Source organism: Ricinus communis, chromosome 5 (genome assembly GCF_019578655.1).
Source record: "Ricinus communis isolate WT05 ecotype wild-type chromosome 5, ASM1957865v1, whole genome shotgun sequence".
In the NCBI taxonomy this organism is placed as follows: Eukaryota; Viridiplantae; Streptophyta; class Magnoliopsida; order Malpighiales; family Euphorbiaceae; genus Ricinus; species Ricinus communis.
The window spans coordinates 10,239,521-10,245,520 of NC_063260.1; positions in this window are offsets into that span (position 1 = coordinate 10,239,521).

Sequence of the window (6,000 nt, forward strand, 5' to 3'; positions counted from 1 at the left end):
TTTATTATGTAAATAATAATGAGCCCAATTATTAATATTCAAATGCATAAATTATGATTTTAGTTAGAGATTCTGTTAGATTTCTTTTAGCCATCTTTTTCTAGTTAAATTCTCTCTTTCTTGAATAAATTTACAAAGACTGCAGATATAATCACAATACAATTTTTTGTATACATATTAGAGCATGTCGGGCAGAATCCTTATGGGTGGCAAAATACTACTTCGGAAATTTTAACTTAGCTGCCTACCCAAATTCCAAGTTACAATTTCTGCCTCTTTTAATTTATAATGGCTCATATAGCTCTATTTGCCAAATTTTAGAGTCCACTACCATATAATCAGTGTACAACATCATCCTTTGTATTCTACAAGAAGACAAGATGCAATTTCATTTTTAGTTTTAATAATATAGGAGATTTAATCAAGAATCAAGTTTAAAGAATTGAGACATACTTAGCATAAGCAAGATTAATATATATTTACTAGAAATAGCTAGAAGAAAATACCATGAACACATAAGTCTTGCAGTAAATAATGGACATCATAAATTAATTAATTACGAATGACATTCAAATGTATATAAATTTATAAAATCATAAAAATATTAGGATAATTACTATTTGCCACCTAAGGTTTTGCATATTACACTAGTCAGGACCTCAGTTTGTAATATTATATTAAGTCATTCCTCACGTTTAATATAATAAACTATAATCCCTTTCCGTCAAATTAATCGTCAAAGTTGTCGTTTAAAATGTATGAAAAGACATACTTATCCTCCATTTAAATATAACTCTATCTCTCTCAAAATTATCTATGTCATTCTCCATCTTTCTTTGTTATTCTTCATCTTTCTCTATCATTCTTATTTCCAATTAAAAATTATTGAAGCAAGCAATGTTTATCAGATTGAAAAAGACAAAATAGTCAATATGGTAAAAGGACAATCGAGGTAAGTTTGCTATATGAAAAAGGAAAAAAAAAATTCATTTGCGAAGAAATTAAAGTTTCATAAAAAAATTTAAGGATTTGGATTCTATTTAATAACATGGTTTTGATACTATCAATGTTTTAGATTAGGATGATAATCTGAGACTCCAATTTTGTTATGTCTCCAACTTTGAGTTTTCTATTTCCGGTATTAACAAAAGAATTATGTTTTATTTACAAGTCAAGATTTTGAACATTGTTAACAAAAGAATTATGTTTTATTTACAAGTTAAGATTTTGCTAAAATTGTGACTTTGTGCTGACATAAATTATTAGTTCTTTGATTGACATATAAAAATTAGTAATTTTTCTTGTAGTAAATACTAATATTGGATTGTTCTTATATTATATAGAAGCTTTTATGCAAAATCTTATAAATTGGTCGCTGAATTTAAAGATTATAAGGTTACTATTGATAGAGTCTATCCAGACAGGTATTCTTATTTTATGTATCTAGCTGATGTACATAAAATGTTCAATATATCAAGTGATTTCATATATTATGTGGTGTCTAATGCGATTGTGCTACAAAGTGATGAAGCTGTAGAGCAAATGTTTAAGAGTTGTAAGAAAAATATTGTGATTTCTATTATTATATTTGAAAGAGAGATAAATGAACCAATGATACCTGAAATACATACTTTAATATTAGAACCTGAAACTCTTGTACAAGATTTAATACCTCAAATGCTAGAACCTAAGAATCATGAACCAATAATTTATGCAATCTCTAGAACCAAAATTCTTGCATCTGAAATGATTGAGAACTTAAGATATGAAAATTCCAACCTTAGAGGCAAAAGTAGAGGAAGAGGAGGGGCTACAATGGGGAGAGGAATGATAAATTTAGGTAAAGAAAAAAAGTCTAATAGGTAAAGATATATAAATAGAAAGAGTTTGAGAAAAATGAACATAGTAGAGGACTTGCATACTGGTGATCATGAGTATGGCTTCAATGATATTGATGATCCTTATTGGATGAATGAGCTTAATGATGAAGACAACAATAATATTAGTTCTAGGAGTGAAGAAATTGAAGATCATTTTGGAGATGATGAGTTTGATATCATGAATGATAATGATGGGCTTAGTGATGTAGGTTTAGAAAAGACAATTGAGCACCCTTCATCTAAAAGTGAGAATGATGTTGGTGTTGTTAGAAGAAGAAGTAATAAGAGATGATCTATTTAAGGCAGCATATGCTAAGCCTTTCACTAGTTTAAGGGACAATGATTATTCGTTTGACGTGGGCTAAACAATTATTAGTGTAGAAGAATTCAGAAATGCATTGAGGGATTATGCTACGAAAGATAGATATATCCTTATAAGAAGAAGAATAATAATGATCCCAATAAAGTTACAACAATGTATTTAAGTGAAAACTGTAATTGGAGGATCTATGCTTTTGAACTTTAAGGCTAGAAGACTTTTATGATAAAAACTTTGCAAGAGCAGTATAAGACCTACTGATAATAAAAATAAAATGCATCCACTTCATGGATAGCATCAAATATGTTGCCTAGTGATCCCAACATAAGCTACAACTTAATGCAGGCTGAATTGTCAACTAAATGGGGCATAAAAGTGCTTATGTGGCAGTTATATAGGGCTAGATCCTCAGGGAGAGAGAGTAATGAAAGTAGCCATGCAGACTCATACAAAAAACTGAACACTTATATTCAGTACTTGAAAGATACCAATCCAAGTACCTTTATTAAAATGGAGTTTCAATCCAGAACTGGTTTTAATGTTTCACCTATTTTCAAGTACTTTTATTTGAGCTTTGAGCCATTGGTGAATGGTTCCAAAAAATGATGTAGGCCTTTCATTAGGGCTGATGGCTACCACATGAACAAGCCTTTTGTTGGACTAAGACCGCATAAATAATTCTTGATAGTTGCAAAAGCAAACAATTGATTTGAATTTTGGAAGGTAATGAAAAGTATCAAACCAGTTCGTGAAGATAAGGCCTTTAATTGGCTATTAAAAAAACTCTAAGTTAGTGGGCTAGGCTTAGTTTTGTGGATGAAGCAAGGAGTGATTATGTGACTAATAATATAGTAAAATCATTTAACTCATGGATGTGTAAAATTAGGGGTTTGCCAATTTACATTAATTGACACACTTAGGCAAAAATGTATGGTAAGGCTGGCAAGAGCTTGCATTTAGGATGGTCACTTAATATCTGAAGCAATTAAAAGTCTGAATAAAATCATAGAAGTATAGTCTACTACCTGGCAGAAATGATGAGTTCGAAGTGAAGAAAGGTTAAGCTGAGTTTGCAATGAAGTTAAATGAGAAGATTTATAGTTGTCGATTTTAGGAAATGATTGGGATGCCATGTAAGCGTGTAGCTTTGGCTATTAGTTATAAGCATGCAAATATTGAAAGTATATTCTAATGTGCTCCACCCTATGGATGATCATGATCTAGATAATATTGATCCCTTAACATATATTTTACTATTTTTTTAAAAAAGCCCCTAAGCAGACCTATGAAAGAAAGGGTAATGGATAAAGATGAATAAGCCTCTTCTAGAATAAGGAAGGGATCATATATAGTAAGATGTGTCAATTATAAATCTTTAGGCCATAACAAAAGGACTTGTAAATAAGCACCTGTTAATGTAAGATAATATCTAAATTTCTGATTTGTTTTTAAATCCTTTCTTATGTTTCATAAAGGCATAATATGTTTGAGCTACTATATTTCAGCCACAAAATAATAGAGGGAGAATGATGGCTAGAAGTGGGCATGGTTCAAATTCAGCAATACCTATAAATAGAGTAACAACTGCAAGTACTTTAGAAAAGAGGAATAACAAGTCAAAGCAAAGTGAAGGCACTTGCTCACGAAACCAAACTTCAAGTGCACATAGTCAGACTTGAACAAGAAGTATCAAAAATCACATCTGATGCAATATATTTTTGCTTAATATTTTTTTGTCACTTTTTTTGTTGGTGGATATAAGAAGTTAAGGGGATGGTTTATATTTCTTTTTAGTGGTGGATGTAAAGCAATAATAGTATAAGAAATTTTGTATGATTAAACTCAACCATTTTTTGGTCTAAAATTATTGGTTAGCTTTAAACTCTGCCATTTTATGATCAGTTGTACTTAATTATTAAAATTTTGTAATGTTAAAGTTTATTTTATCATTAATGAAATGTTTATTTTATTATAAGTTCTCCTTTTTCTATTGAAAGCTTGCAACTTATAAGGGTAATATAATATATAGATTACATAGTTAATATAATCAACATTTTACATAATATAGTGGGGATTGGTATAATAATTATATACCAGATGGGGCATATAGTTTTATAATGTTAAATTCCAAGGGAAATATAGTTTCCATAATCTTAAAATTGGGGAATATAATGTAATTCTAGACTTTCAAAAGGGGAAAATAATTAATTTTTATTCATAAAATCATTTTCAATTCTTTACATCATTAACTGCAAGAGAAATTTGTAAAAATACTTCTAACTAGTAACTTATTAATTAGTTACCTACCCAACACATATACTTACTGCTCGGCCTTTTCACCACCTTTTGAGCCCCTTCAACCTAATCTAAAACCTTTAAACAACTCCTTTAACATAATTTAAACTTATGTAATGAACATCATAACTAAGAAAATATAAACGAAAATAATAAATGCCACAGACAATATAATTAAAGTCTTCAACAACCCCATAGCAACTTACAATCCATTAATCTTACCTAAAATCATCTTGTTCCTAGTATTCAAAAGACCAACATCTTCTCTTAACTTTGCAATTTCAACTTCATTCTTATTCCCACTTTGCCTCAAATTAAAATGTACTATCTTTTGCCTATGTGTGGTCCTCATGGATGAAACAGACACACATCAACCAAGAAAAGTTCCGCACATGTTTTGTTTGCAATAGTAGTAAGGGTGATTCTTATTTAATTCAATATTTGCAATCCTAATTACAGCTATTTTGTGACATCCACAAATTTTATTCAAGTGTTGTCCTTCTTAATTAGCTAGATGTCGATGTTTTCACTTAATAATACCATTTAATTGCAAACCCTGGAAAGAAAATATGAGAAGAAAAAATTTCTTCAAATTTAAGCATGTTTAAATGAACTTTCCTTTTCTTTTTATAATCTTCAAAATTTAAAGGTAAAGATATTTTAGGTATGAAATGCGAATATAGTGTTTGACTTTTATTTTATGCTTTGCCTGCCCATTATATATTCTAACGACATGAGATATTAGTGCAATAAAACCAAACATAAGGAATGACTTGATATAATATTATAAATTAAAATCCTGACTAGTGTAGTATGAAAAATCTCAAGGCAAATATTAATTACCCTAAAATATTTAGGGGCTTCAAGCCTACAAACTATAAAGAGATGGACAATGATTCAAACCTCTACTAGGTTCAACAAGGAGAAGGATTTAGTGATTGCAATTTTCAACAATTTTTTTCCTTTTACGAAGTCCAAATAATAACATTATATTAGAGAACATTAGATTAATTAGGTTTTCTTTTTATTACATTAGCCATAACTTTCAAGAATCTTATAATAATCTCAAAATCAATTAGTTAATAAAGTTTAGATAAAATAATAAATTAAAGATTATGTTATTTTATTAATTTATTTTAATTTTATTATTATAAAATTATTAAAATTCACATTGATTGAACTATGTAATTTAAACTCGTAATTATGTGAATAAAAATTAGAGTTGAATACAATCATATTCGAATTGTAAACGTATTAATCAATTTTATATCAATTTGGCTTAATTGCTAAAGAAAAATCATGTACTTTCGTTTGTTATTAAAATTTGCATGTAGTTTTTAAATATTGAATTTCAGCATCATACTTTAATATTTATTTTAATTTTACCTTGTGGTGAAATTATCAACCGAATTTATTGACGTGACATGAACTCTAGCGACAAAATAAAAAAGGGCCTGAGTTAATACTCTCATTAAAAAAATATAGTCATTTAAATATATAAAATTA